Source organism: Fistularia commersonii, chromosome 26, assembly GCF_037954325.1.
Source record: "Fistularia commersonii isolate RoL2024-O1a breed Wild chromosome 26, RoL_Fcom_v1.0, whole genome shotgun sequence".
NCBI lineage: Eukaryota > Metazoa > Chordata > Actinopteri > Syngnathiformes > Fistulariidae > Fistularia > Fistularia commersonii.
The window spans coordinates 3359766-3375436 of NC_141309.1; the positions used below are offsets into that span (position 1 = coordinate 3359766).

Here is a 15671-nt window from a genome sequence, read left to right on the forward strand (position 1 = left end):
AGGCAAACGCACAAACAGACAAATAATTTTAAAGAAATGTTTTATCCCCTTCGATCCGTTCTGCAGCCGGACGGTTCATAATGCAAGTCAAACATCCATGCACATGCAGAGTAAATACACGGACAAAACCAAGACAATTCATTTGCATGCACACACGGACGTGCGCGTTCCTATCTTGGGGTTGTGATTAAAAGCCATCATTATCCCGCTATGGTCATAATGAGAAGCACACACCTGTTTTCCACAGCTGCTGCTGATACAAGCTGTTGTCCTTCACCATAAGACCAGACACTCTGGAGGTGATGACTATTTGATGCCATAAATCACCTGCCAAGTATCTTGTTACCAAGGTAACAGACCTCATCAGAATCATCCAGCTGGCCGGACGGAGTTGTCCTTTAGCCCTGCGACGCGGCTGTAGCCGAAACGGGGCCGGAGTCACGGCGGCTCGCAAAAACCCCGGCCTTTGGCAGGAAAGGCGAGCGGGAACAGCGTGGCATGAGCTCATCTCCGATGCAATCAGCGGCCGCGGCCAAATCCATGATTCATGGAGCACATTAGTGCTTCTGGGTGGCTGACATGACAGAACATGACATATTAGCTCTAGTTTCACCGGCCAATCAAGCATGTTAGTACGTCCAATAGGGTGATGTTTTATTGTCAGCCATGATCTTACCGTCTCCCGTGTAAATATCAAGGTTTGTGGACGGGCGAGCGTCAAGGCTCCTCCACTTCCTGTTTGGAAAAGCTTTTGCACAAGATTACTCAAAGACATTCCTGAAAAATGAATGAGAGGGCGGTTTTTGAGAGTCGCTCGGTCACGACACACACTCACACACACACACACACACACACACACACACACATATGCTCTCTCTCCCTGGATTCATATGATGAAATGGTGAAAAGCCTCATACAATTTGTTCATATCAGTGTGACGTTGCAGAGCAGGAATAGAATAGAATAGAAAAGAATTGTATTCATCCGGAAGGAAATTCTTTTCCAACATTACATCACCTGAAACGTGATATTGATGATTCATTGCAGAAAGGGGTTATAAAGTTTGATGGCCTCAGGTAAGAAAGACCTTCTGTGGCGCTTCTGCTACAGCGTAGAAGATGACGCCGGACACCAACGGGTGATAAAACATCTGCAGCACGGCTCTGCAGACGTTGCATACGGCCTCAGTGTTGTTAGTCCAGTCTGGCGTATTGTTTAGATCAGGGGTGTCAAACTGGTTTTCCCCGAGGGCCACCCAATGTAATGTAAAATGTTAATTAACTCTGAATTTATGACTCATTCAAATCCAAAACCTTACATATGCATTTGCATAGATGGGAAAAGAATAATGTTTACTAGTTGGTCTGTTACAACATAAATCCTCTTATATTGTCAGTGATCAAACCGAATGAAAATAGTATCATTTTACATCAATATCAATTTGTAGTTTTTCTGGAAGGCTAACTTTGGCATTCTTAGCGCCGTCAAAATGCCGACATAAATTGTCCTCTTTGACACTCGACGCTGCCTCATAACACAAAAGACACAAGGTTCTTTCTCCTTGAAGCTCAAACACGTATCGGCCTTTCCTTCTTTCTTGAAACATTTGCAACTTTCAGTTTGCATCAACTTTTCTCTTCCTGGATATTTAGGGATAATTTCTATTTCTCAATTCCACACGTTGAAAACTATGATGTGGATACACTGCGATCTAACGGCGGGACGCCGTCACTTTGCGGGTAACGTGATCGCCGTGAATTGTAGGAAATGTAGTTTCAGGTCGATGCACGCATTTGACTTATTTATTTGAAGACAATCAGACCTTTTAAGACGTTCTCTTGGGCCTCATAAAATGACACGGCGGGCCACATTTGGCCCGCGGACCTCGAGTTTGACACACTTTCAACTCATTCTGCACTTCATATTCATATCACCCTTCATGTATAAAACTGCACACTGTGTAAATAACTTGTCTGTCTATTTATTTTTATTTTTATAAAACCTGTTCTCATTGCAAAACCTCACTGTGCCTGCACAATGACAATTAAATCTCGACGTGTTCTATATGGACGCCCAGGTACTAAAACTCTGTCAGAATGTCCACAGGAATGTGTGACGTCAAAAGCCGTTTAGACACATGCAGTAACCACAACTCCATTCTTCACATCTTCAGACGCCTTCCACGTCATTTCTCTAATGACACAAAGGTATTTTAGTGAAGGCAGAAGAGGGAGCGTTCTGCAGCCGGTTTGGAGAGGGGAGATAAACTCGCCTGAGATCAATAGGCGTGGATTGGCAAAAGAGAGAGAGAGGGGGCTGTTTTCCAAGCACTGCAGTGCATTTACTCCCGGCCGTTCTCTATTTCTGTGCACGTTTGTGTGCGTGGCGTGCAAGCAGCAGGAGGCGAGGGGGGGGGGGGGGGGGGGGTCAGAAGTCACACAGGGTTTGCCCGGGTGCTTGTTTAAGCACAAATTACATCTCACCGCAGTCAATAGATCGTCTTGATAACCGCTGTCTCTCCGCTTCCCTCCCTTTCCCTCCTCCCTCCATCCTTCCGCCGTCTCTTTTCTCTTCCCAGGCAAATTACAAAACTGCTGCGATGGTATCGGGCGCCTCTGCGTTCGGCGTGGTCATCCGAGCGAGGACGGTATATTTTCTGAACGTTACGTACGACCCGTCGCCGGTTCGCGCGGAGACGCGTCGCGGCTTCGTTTCGCCAGACGTGTCAAAACCGTCAGCGTTGATGTTCAGGTTCCTCCATTGATGAGACCCGAGCGCCGCTCCCACCTAATGCGGTGTTGTGTTTTGCGGCTAATCTGTTTATCTAATCAAGATGCCGGGGTTACGGGGTCTATCTCATTAACTGGCAGGATATTGATTTGCCGTGTTTGGGAGCAAGGCGCTCCGCAGACTCCTGCTCTTAAATCCCACATGAGTGGGAATGCAGGTTACCTCCCTTATAGCTCATCCATCGATCCCGCCTCAGGCCGGGGTTGCGGTGTTTTGTCAGTTTGTGTGGTTGCGGCGATGCCTCGGTGTAAAAATATCCACCCGATTGCTACGGATTTTAAGAGACGGGCGGCGTCGGGAAGGGTTTTATGAGCGGCGCGGTCTTCTGTCAGATAGTTTTTTGGAAACAACATTATCGGATCTGCTGAGCTCAATAATCGCCGTCTTTATTGAGGCTCTAAAATCGTTTTATCACTCTCAAGTTTCGGCCCTTGATACGATTTTTTATTTTTTTTTATTTTTCAAAACCTGAAAATAATGGCACCGTTGACATCTGATCCGCCCCTGCTGATATTTAGAAATAAATATAAATTTTCGTCCTCGGCAAAGACTCCTGCGTGGAAAAAGCGACTTAAAATGCGATGTAAAAAATAAAATAAAAACAAAAAAAAGTTCAGAAAGACAAAGATGGTGTGTCTGCACCAGGGGGCTCATTCCCTTTGAATCATTTATGGATTAAACTGGTCGTATGTGGCGCTGTTCTGGCAGCCACGGCTTCTATAAATAGACTCTACCTTCAGATTACAGCGTCGGAGTGCCTTTTCTTGCATGAAACGCATCAAAGTTAATGTGTGCCATTTGCTGCATAGGTGTGTGTGTGTGTGTGTGTGTGTGTGTGTGTGATAGAGAGATGGAAAGAGAGGGAGGGAGGGATAGAGCGATGCATCATTATGCGTCTTGCAGAAGCCCTAGAGCTCCCCTCTGGTAGCACCCTATGCTGCTCCTATATGTTATGTAACTATTGTGTTTTCACACTCTTGCCCTTCTCTCCCTCTCTTTCTCCTCTTCCACCCTCCCTTTGTATTCTCTCCTTTTTTTCGGAGCAGATGTGCAAAGCATAGTGATTTCTGAAGCCCCTGAAGTGCAGTTTGGGTGGGATTCCGTGTTGAAAGCGGCTGCTACGATGCAGCGAGGTGCCAACATCGGTATTCTATTTGTCCTGCGTCTTTTTTATTTATTTAGTTTTCGGTCTCTGCTTTGTTTTTCTTGCATCTTTCGTCCCGTGTATGTGGAGTCGTATCTCCGAGACAAACCCGGGAATCGCAGTTTGGGGGCAACGACAACAACAACATCAACACGCAAAGATGTGAAAACGATTATATGTCGGGAGAAACAGACAGGAAATTGGGAGATATTATCATTTTGAGGAAAGACATGTTTTTCAAGTACAGTGTTTTAAAATGTGTTTTTTTTTTTCTCAAAATGCTAAATTATCACTTTCTATTCGTCGTCTTGTGTTGTTGCGTTCAGATGCGATCACATCATGATACGGCCGCTTTGCTTTTTCCACAATACCCCGATGTTTAAATGATAAAATAAGGCGTCAGAACTTCTCACGGAGATGCAGCTGTTCTTCTGTTTGCGGCAGCAGGTGTTTTTTTTTTTTTTCTTTTTCAAGCGAGCCGACAGTCATTATCTCTGTGAACAATCGCGTGGAGAGCAGTAACATGATAGTTCTGTGGGTCTCCGTGGAGGACTTCACTGTTTATCTGGCCTTTTCTCAGATGCTGCCAGATGAGTCTGAGTTGCATCGTACAACAACCCGCCGTGAGCATCTCTTTCTGTACATATGCACAGTTGAGCTTCGGTTCGGCTTTCGCGCCCTCGCTACTGAGCGGATTCTTTTTTTGCAATTTGATTTTTGGGGTTTATAATTTTTTTGTGTTTTTTTTTGCAGTATTTGAATTTTTTTTGTAATAAGATAGCCATATTCTAGACTAAAAAGAAAAAAATATAAAGTAAAATTATTTTATGAAAAAAAAATAAAATGTGTGAGCTCTTTTGCTGGCATGCATTTTTGGGAGGAGATGACTCATGACGACATCGACGGCTTAAAAGACCGCCATTCGGCGGCACCACTGCTGCCTCGCAGCTAGCATACATGTCCTGCACCCATCTAACATACTCTGCCACTCCAGACTTCCTCATACAATGACAGAGTTCCTCTCTTGGCACCCTGGCGTATGCTTTTTCTAGGTCTACAAAAACATAATGCAGCTCCCTCTGACCTAGAGTTTCCTCAACCTGTTCTCTGCTCTCACTACAGATCACAATGTCATCTACAAACATCGTGATCCATGGAGATTCCTAATCTCATCCGTCAGCTTGTCCATCATTACTGCAAACAGGAAGGGGCTCAGATGTGATCTGTGACGGAGACACACCTTCACCTTGAATTTCTCTCTTACACCTACAGCACACCGCACCACTGCTGTCTCACAGCGAGCATACATGTCCTGCACCTATCTAACATACTTCTCTGCCACTCTGGGTCTCCTCATACAATAGCAGAGTTCTTCTCTTGGCACCCTGTCATATGCTTTTTCTAGGTCTACAAAGACACAATGCAGCTCCCTCTGACCTAGAGTTTCCTCAACCTGTTCCCTGCTCTCACCACGGATCAAAATTATGTCATTATGTTTTGATTCGAGCTGTTTTGCTATCCATTTATGCAAATATGCACGATGAGGTCAGAAATCTAGATGAGATTTGGGACTCTGTTTGAAATTTCTGTCAGAAGAAAAGCTGAGGCGAGCTGGTTTTGTCTCGCGGATGAACTGATCTGCATTCAAAAAGGAACTTAGTCACGGAAGAAGATAGAATCAAGGTTATATCCGATAGACGGTCAACATTAAGCAAAGCAATTTTATCGGGAGTGTCTTTTCTGCTCGACCATAACCCCACATCTGCGCTCCTGGCATGACATCATTTAGTAGTTTGAAGCCACCTGTCACCTCCTCTAATGTCAAACATCTCAAATTGAAAGCAGATTTATGCCACGTGAGCCAAGAGTAACACAATCCAAGGGAAATGGACTGAACCGGCCTAATCAGAGAGCTAGAAAAACTCTCACCTGGAAAAATCCAGGTGTTTGAAGAACCTCCATATGTTTCAGTATCCAAGAACATGAGTTTCTTAAATATTACGATGTGCTTTGACCAGATTTGACAGGGGAGTTGAACAAGCGCCCTACATGACATCACCTTTCCCCCGGCGGAACGGTCACCTTCTTCCTGCTTCACATTGTTTTGTTTACACATAATAAGCCGGCGAAGATTGCCTCCGCGGCCAGGAGTCCTCACTCTGTCTCCGCAGCGAAGCACATATGAGCGTCTCCGTCGCTTAAATGTCGTCGGGGTCAAAACAACAGTGATAATCACCTTTGCTTGCGCCGCTCACACATTCCAAACTGTCACATAGTGCAATGCAAAACAAAACAAAAATGCACGGATCGCTTTACTCCCTCTAGCTAGAGCAGTCGTGGGTTCTTGGAGGGAGCAGAATTACTTTTATCCAGCGGGGCAATGTTTTCACAGCTTGGACGGGGAGCATGGGTTCCTCCGGAAACAGAAGGATTTGCGATTTTCCCGTGAAATGATCGACGTCTTCCGCGATCGAACGTCTTAAATGTTGAACTTGGCATGGAAGATTGGTGCAGATGCCTATGATAAACAGCAATTTGTGTTTATATCATTATTTTTTACCATCATATTTAGTAATTTTTTGTACCAGGGACCAGTTTGATCAAAAGTGTTGCTATTTAAATAATGAAAACTTAATCTGAATACAGTGATTTTACCTTATATTAGTCAATATAATATCAATTCACCATTTCTTAGCTAGCTGTTCAATGCAAATAATGCATAGTGAGCGCGGAGCTTGTTTATCATACCTGCTGTGCTGATCCTGTAACTTTGGTAGGAATCTTGATATTTTCTTTGAAATTCAGCTTTCTTTTTGCTGGCAGTCGGCGACGCTTCTGCGATCTCATCCTTTGCTCGTTTCCTCCGGCAATTTTTTGTTTCCGGCCCTTTTTTTTCAAGGGCTAGCTTGTGGGAGCTGGTGTGTGAAATGGAACGATAGAATTAAGTGCGGCAGTACGGCGAAGGCGGAAAAAGTTGTTTTTCAAAATAAGATCCGGAAGGTCAAATGAAAAAAACTACCATATGAGCCAAAAAAGATTTTCTTTGCAGACTGCTACCAAGTGATCCACGGACCAGGAATTTCAGACCAGTGATCTATAAAATCCAAGCCTGCTGTTATTCAGCCGGCAGTATTAAATAAACTGAATAATCTAGACACCTCAACACTCATTAAATCCAACAAAATGCTGTGACACAGGAAAATAACAAAATCGTAAAACCTTTTGCATTTTATTTTATTTTATTTTATTTTATTTCATTTTATCTATTTTATTTTATTTTATTTTATTTTATTTTATTTTTTATTTTTTTTACTAATTTTTTTAAATTTTATTCTATTGCTGCACAGTGATAGTTTATTGCGGAGAAATTCTGCACCGAGGGTCACAGGAAGCTCAATGGCCCCATATGGAGACGTACGTTCATCCAACCTCTCGTTCAGACACATTCATTCATCATTCAGTCCCTCATTGCACACCATTTTGAGACATACGACCATTCACCCTGTCATTCGCTTGTTTGGGCAACCTGAGCTGGCTGAGAACCAGGGGGAACCCCATGCAGACGTGGGTAGAACATAGAGAAAGAGGGAAGCCTCTCGGACGAGGGGCGAAACGTCTTCAAGTGAAGAAATTCAAGTCCGGTTGCCCGGATGAGAAGATTTTGATAATTGAAAATCCAACCAGGGACCTCCTGGCTAAGAGGCGGAATCGCTAACCAGTGCGCTACCTCATGTATCACATGGAAAAGCGAAGCGTTGTCCATTGCGGCGAAGTGTTACCCCGGGATTTTTTCCTTCAAACTCCCATTTCCCTTCCCATCTGCGGCGGTGTTACATTTAATTGTATAAATAATTCACCGGATCTCATCTCACTTGCTCCGGCCTCCCTCCCTCCCTCCGCTTCTCCGTTACTCGGTTGAGTTTCGTGTTTCCTCTGTCTCTGCCCAGGTTTCTCATGGGCTGACAAGTTTCATTAAACGAAGGTGAGGTGTGGATGAAAAGAGGGTGAACGTTTGACTTTTAAATGTCATGGGAGCCATGACAGCAGACAAAGGTTGCAAAGCCATCTCAGCCCCGCTCCTCAGTTTTCCCTGTCACATCCAGTCAAGATACATTCGTGCATTGTTTTCTTTTTAATTTATTTTGATTTACCTTGTCAGTTAGATTCTTATAAACCTCTTGCAATGGAGGATTCAATCATTTTCAAGCAACAAGGAATGCATATATACATGACTATATATATATATATATATATATACCGGCGTTGAAACCTAAGGCACGTCACCGACCTTCATTGGACGATTCTGTAACAAGCCTCTCGTGGCAGAGGTCGGTTTTCCACGCCGTCATCCCGTGATTTTAAAACAGCTTGTAATTTAGACGGACGCATATGATTCAGCCGGGATGAAGGCGGACCATTCATTTCATTTGACACGACAAACTCTGCGTATTTCATTATCGTACGCGCTTTGCAGGAACGCTTTCCATCAAAACTTTAACTTCAACCGACGCTATACCGGAGCAATAAATTTCGATTTTTTTTATTTTACCGTCGCACGTAAACTGAAGTGCGAGCCGAGCAGAGGGAAGGGTGTGTGCCGTCCAGAGCGGTGGTTTCCGTCCCGGCAGACAGGAAGCCATAGACCGAGCCATTTTAAGAGTTAAGATTATTTTACAGCCTGCACGCTTCCTCCTAACCTGTAATTACTTTAGCGGTTTAATGTCACACAAGTGTCCCATAATATGCTCTGTCCTACATGCTGTTCCCTCTTCATAATTCATGCCTGTTAATGGAATTCAAGGCAGGGTGTGAAATACATTAAAAATTAAAAGACAAAAAGAAAGAGCTTTGCAAAGCGTTTCTATCTTTCAGCTCATCCCGGCTCGTTTTGAAAAGGTAAATGTTATTTATTCATATTTTTGGTTACGTTTAAATGTCACCGATGCCGGGCGTTTCCCCTCAGCGTTTCTTTATTTTTCCCAAACGTTTCCCTCCGGTCGTCGTTCTCCTCGGCCCGCCCGCTCGGAGATGCTCGGCTGGTTCGTTTCGAGACGCGTTCTGCGGCGACTCGTCGAGCTGTCATGGAAACGTCGTCTTCTCCTGGAGGCTGACGTCTCCAAAGTCTTGCCTTCAGCATCGCCGCCGAACCGATGATTCAGGGCCGCCGTCTGAAAGAGCGTTTCCGGAGCAGATCTTGAATCCTGCGGCGGAGACCTTAAATTATTATTTTCTTTGAACCCTCCGACACTCGCCGAAATGTTCAGAAGCTGGAGTGGATGCGATAGCCGCTGCGCCTAATGTCCTTATGAATGGCCCTTTATGTGTCGAGAGTATTTTCGTGACGTACATTCAAACTCCAGCCTGGTTCTGCTTTGAATTTTTTACTCGGTCAAAGTCTGGATGTCTATTTTATTCCAGTATTCCAGTGATAGAAATCCCAAATCGACCGCGTTCCAGGTTCAGCTCATATATTTAAAGTGACGAACTGCTTTAAATTGACCGGAATTTCTGGATCGTAAATTGCTACTTTTTTCACACAGCGGCTTAAACAACAACGCGGCTAATTTATGGATTTTTTTTCGGGGCTAACGAGCTTCACGTCGCCAAAATATTTAGCCATGTTGCATCGGACCCATGAAATTACCGTGAAATTCTGAGGCCATTTAAGACCAAAAACAAAGCGGGGATAGAAAACGGATGGATGAATTGACTTTTTTTAGTGTTTTTTTTTAATATTATTATTATTAATATTATTATTATTATTGTTATTATTAGTATTTTATTATTCATTTTTTCATCAGCCGTTTTACAGACTCTGTTTGAAAAAAAAAAAAAAGGAATTTATTTGAATATCTTTAGCTGGTGCAGCTTATATTCAGGTGTGCTCAATAGTCTGGAAATTGCAGTGTCTATTTTGATAAAATGCGCTGTGTAGTTTTTGCACATTTGTAATTTAAAGCTCTACTGTGATGATGGTGCATCTTCTATGGCGTTCCATCACCATGCTGAGCATTTAAATGTTGTTTAATATGTCCACATTACAACGTGGACACCTGTGGCTTATAGACAAGTGTATGTGTAGTGTGTGCTACATGTATACAAATAAATATATATACATATTTATTTATTTGGTTATGTTTAGCCGGTGCAGCTTATATTCAGATACACCCAATAGTCTGGAAAAGACGTTAAATATTTGAGTGGAAAAACTGTTCTCCGATTCACTGATTGTGTGTCGGGCATTTAAAATGTTTTAATGAAATTATTCCGACCCATGGTAGAATGTTCACCAGAGTTAGTTCATCCCAACTATGTTTCATTGTCATTTTAAAACATTGTCATGATAGAATATATCTTTTTAGTGCTGAATATTTAGAACATTTAATATTTCTATTTAATTATCTCATGTTGTGACATGGAGACCCACGGCTGATAGACAATTGCGGCCTTTATATGAACATATATATTTATTTGTTTATATTTCTATTGTTAGCTTAGTCTTGAAATGACGGTAACATTTTCGGCAATTGAAAACAGAAACACCAACAGACTATATTCCATCTTCCTTCTGCTTCTTTAAATCTTGCTGGATTTACGTCCCACTGTTTTCTTGTGTTAATGGGGTCCTTCATTCACACGTCACGTAGACGCACAACCGTTCATTCCTTCACACGTCCGGGGTTTTTAGACTTTTCAACAAACCTCCCGTGTGTTTCTTGACGGTGGGAGGACCCCGTCACAATCGAACCGCTAATCCATCCATAATATCGCTAATTATTGATTGCGTGTGTTTAAAGATAGCTTGCGGCAGAGAAATAAATGCACAATAAATCTGTCCACCTTAAAATCCAAAGCCTAGAGTAACGATTAGCGTTTCTTTGGAATTTATGCATATTTTCACACAAAGTCTCTCAGTCACAAAGTCGTTTAACGCTACCAGCAAACCGAAAGCATAGATTCCAATTCTTCGCCGTCCATCCGACGTCGGAATAGACGTATTTCCCCCCCGAGCCGGCGCTAATTAGCATTTCAAAGAGGGTCATCACCGGGTCACGTCAACCCTCAGCAGATTCACTAATCACACCTCGGTAGACACGCAGTCAATCCAGAGCTGTGATTACAGCTCAGACCAGTCAGCAGGCGCGGGGCGAACGAGCACAGCATCTCGGCTGCAACAGTGACACAACGTTGGTGCAATGCAGGAAAAGTCTATTTTTGGAAGGGTTGAGCAACAGAGCCGACACCATGACTGGGAACGGAGGTGCCGAGGCTCTTGAGAGGGACGGAAACGGGGAGGGAGATGGATGCGGGGAGCGAAAGGAGAATATCGGCGTGCACGGCGAGGGGGGGGGGCGCTCGGAAAAAGCGTGCTCATCGTTTGGTGCAACAGGGGGGAGGGTTGCACGTCCAAGCGCGCCCTAAGCGAAATAAGATAAACACACGTGTTTAAAGATATGTGTGCTATATGTAATTTAAGCTGCGGTTTATATTGTGAGGTAAAAAAACACAACAAATGAAATGGCGGGTATTTATGGAAAAATAAGACTAATTAAAGTCAGCTAGGAATAATAAATAACCCAGATTTATGTCTGCTGTCACTATAAATAAGGTGTGGTACAAAGTGAGCAACACTATTACCCGGTGATTTATGTAACGCAGGCGGCAGCACGTGTTTACCAAATAAATAAAGGTGAAGAGAGAAGTTTAGTGCAAATGTGTGACGAGGCGCAGACGTTGCATCGCTGCTCCTGCGGCGCGAACGTCAGAACCGTCTGGAGTAGAAAATATTAGATATATCGGGACCTGGGAGAGACCGCAAATTCCCCCCACCCGCCCCCACCCCAGAGCCCAGCCCTCCCCGATCCCTCGAAGAAACCGTCATAAATGCTACGCTCGATGTGAAAAAGGCAAAGAAATGGTATTGCGTCAGCTGCTCACATGCGTCTCCTCTCTGTGCAGTGGTCATGGCAACTGGCTCGAGAGTCGGTGCCACCCATTGCTTATTCTTTTCAACCAACCGCTTACAATGGATGGAAGAACACAAATTAGCATTCGCTTTTGCCGGTGCCTCGAAAATATAGTTAAAATGTGCAGATTTTTTTTAGTAACGGTCATGATGTGTCTATATTCAGTTGTATTCAAGATTTGATTCCAGAAAAATACTTAATATCGAAGCAGCTACTAAAGATGGAATCCAACCTGAGCCAGGTAAGGTCGCTCACTGCACAGCTATTGGGCCAGAGGCGGGGTTCAACCGGCCAATCACAGAGCTGTATATAGACAAGTGCAGCCATTCGCTCTCATTCGAACGTGGAGACTCCACACAGAAGGGCTAAATTGTTGAAATTTGTGAATGAGAACGTGAACCGTTGCACGTCTCTAAAGGCAATGACCGTATGAATGATTGAAATCTGCACGGCAAAAAGCAACTTCTTCTTACGAGGTTTGTAAAGTTTTCATTTAATAATAACAAATAATCTCTTAAGGGTGTGTAAGCATGTCTGTGCATGAAAATACAACTGAAGTGCTTTGTGAAGCTTAATATTCAGCACAATAAAGAAATATTCTATCAATGTCAGCGTTTGAAATGATACTGATAAGCAGTTGGGATGGGACCAACTCAGGTGATTATTAATAAAACATTTTAATCAAAACGCCATCAGTGAATCAACACAACACAGTTTTCACATAGTTTCGTTACGATGCATGTGATCTCCTGCAGAGTTTGTAGCTATTACTAATTTTCAACCCATGCCTCAAGCTGGGCTTTTACATGAACGATATAAAACTATGTTTAAATGCCCAGCATGCTGATAGTACGCTGCAAAAAATGCACCATCATCACAGTACAGCTGCAAATGACAGATAAGATAAGATAAGATAAGATAAGATAAGATAAGATAAGATAAGATAAGATAAGAACAACTTTATTAATCCCGAAGGAAATTGTTGTGCCAGAGTTACAGAAAATATAACAGTAATAAATAATAAAAAGAAAAAGGCAGAATTAGAAAATAAAATAAACTATAAACTATACAGTGTTTAGATGTGCTAAAACTACATTACGCAATTTAGCAAACTACATACCGTAATTTCCAGACTATTAAATAATATAAGCCGCACTGGCTAAAGATAAACAAATAAATCAATATGTACATATATAGGCCGTACTTGTCTATAAGCCAAAGGTGTTCACATTGTAACGTGAGACATTTACACAGAATTTTTTTCTTACTTTTAATTACATACATCCCGGTAACATCCACAAATACGTACTGGAAAATGCTTTTTTCCGGAAAAAAAAAGATGAATAATCAATATCACAAGGAAAAGCCCATCCATCCATCCATCCATCCATTTTCTTTCCCCGCTGATTGCTGTCTCTGTTTTCCTCCTGCGCACTAAAACCGTTAAAGTCTTCTTCTGTGTTGGAATTGAATGCCTCAGAATTTCTCAGAATCTCTATTTCTTTTGCTATCTTTTAATTGTCTCTATTTCTGTGTATACCGATAGTTATTGATACTGTAATTGTTGTGCTGCTGTGACAAAAGAATTCCCCTAAGTGGATCAATAAAGTATATCTTAACTTATTTCATCGGTCCGATGTGACGAGGGTAGATGTTTTGACGGCATGAGGCTCGTTCGCCCCCCAAAAATCCATATATTATCTGCATTTAAGCCGCATCGTTCAAAGGGTTTGGATAAAGTCGTTCGGAAAACGTACCGTCGAGATTTGCTTTGCTGTTTGGTTTCTGTTAAAACGGGTCGTTCAAAGAAAATCTTCCCACAACAAGTTAGTAGGTTATTGGCCGCTTTGGCTCTTTAAACTGTAACGGCCGGCGTGTCCCCATTAGATGTTGGGATCTGATTACAAATATCTGATTCAAAGGGGGCACGAGATAACCTTTGCTTAAATGCCACCGCATAACAATCTGCGAATGGCAAGGAAGGAGGACCGAGCCCGGGGCATTTCCACAACAAACAGGGAGATGGACAGCTGGCCTGCCTCGAAGGAACCAAACAAGCGCTCGCCGCCGCTTCCCCTACATCTCCAAAGAGACTCGCTTCCCCCGTTTGGATCTGATGCCGCGACAAATGTCTGTCCCGGCGTGAATTATTAATTGAATTCATACACCGCCCCTGCCGCGCAGCCTCCTCGTGATTTTTTTTTTACCGCCGTATCCGCCGCTGACTCGTCGGACGGGTCACGTGGCGCTGCGGGTCGGGATTTTTTTTTTTTTTTTACCGCATAGGCCGTGAGCGCTCTGGACCATCGATCCGGAGCTAAGTGAAGAAAAGTTCTTTGCCAACATGAAATCGATATGCACTTGATCTGCCGTGTAATCCGACCCTCTGCGTTTGAAGTCCAGCGACAAAGAGCGGCGTAGGAGTAACACAATGACAAAGGGCCCGTTGTTAAGCGCGATATAATTTGTTAATGGCTGCAGCGAGGTTGTGTTTCACATCTTCCGATGTTCTCCTGACCTCCCTTTGCGGCAGCTGCTTTTTCCCTTTGCTTGCGAAAACCCTCATCGCAACCTTTTTGTAAATACGTCTACTTGTTGTTTTTTTGTTTTTTGTTTTTTTAACAACGGCCGCTCTGCAGCTTTATATATATATAAATCTGCCTTTTCACCCTCTTTCTTCCTCCCTCTCTCCCTTCCACTCCTCCTCTCCCTGTCAAATCGTCGGATGAGTCGTGACAGCTCACCAGTGCTGAGTAGAACCGGGGCCAACAGCCCCCAAAGCACCGGCTGGGCTTACGCAACACCGCGGACTTTGCACACGCAGGGACATACGGTGCATATTGTATTATTAAAGAACCGCCGTCCATTTTTTATCCGTTCGCAACACCATCATTTAAGGATGAATCAGAGGGATTTGCTATTTTTCGTAAGTGTCTCTGCGAACAGGTGCCGCGTTGTTTTCCGCCCCTCCTCTTCCCCCTTTAAAGCACTTTAAATTCAAAATGCTCTCCGTGTTGTTGTCTCAACTGCCAACCCAGTTCCTCTATATACACGCTACCCACATATCCCCGGAGAGCTGTATTTCTGTCTCCCTTTACCCACAGCGCTCCTCCACCCTGTGGACGAGCGCCCGTCGGTTGCAGAAGGTGCCGGACTTTTTTTGGCAGATTTTAAGAGGACGTGCTGACGTGCGCGTCGGGCAGGATGTGTGTAAAAAGTAGCGCTGGATCCTGTTTTTCAGACCGCAGCCGACTGGAGCTTTGCCACAGCGATGATTTTAAAACGCACAAAACACACATACATTTCAGTGCGCTAACCCTGACCTCAACTCATAACTTCCTGGTCAACATCACGCCCACGCGGGCGAACGCTAGACACACACGGCAAATTCCCGGATGCGTCCGCCGTGCGCGGAAAACCGTGGATTTTATTTGTGAAACAGCAAAAAAACAAACAAACACTCATGTCTGTTTATATTTTGAGCATAATTCAACACCGTCGCCGGCCTTGAGCAGGCACAACAGTAAACACTAAAGATAAGATAAGATAAGCTCAGCTAAGATAAGATAAGATAAGATAAGATAAGATAAGATAAGATAAGATGAGATTCTTTGATTCTTTATAATCGTTATAATAGAATTAGTTATAATAGTTATAGTTCCAATAAATATGAATGTGACTATAGAGAGACTATTAGAAGACAGCAAAAGATATCCACAAATAAATAGACACCAGAGAGAACAACAACAACAAAAACAACAACAAGGATA

At 43.4% G+C, this 15671-nt stretch overlaps 1 protein-coding gene across 2 annotated transcripts in view; it reads left to right on the forward strand.

Moving 5' to 3' along the window:
* pde4d (phosphodiesterase 4D, cAMP-specific) overlaps nt 1-15671 on the forward strand; it is a 152888-nt gene that overhangs the window by 78991 nt on the left and 58226 nt on the right. The window lies entirely within an intron of this gene.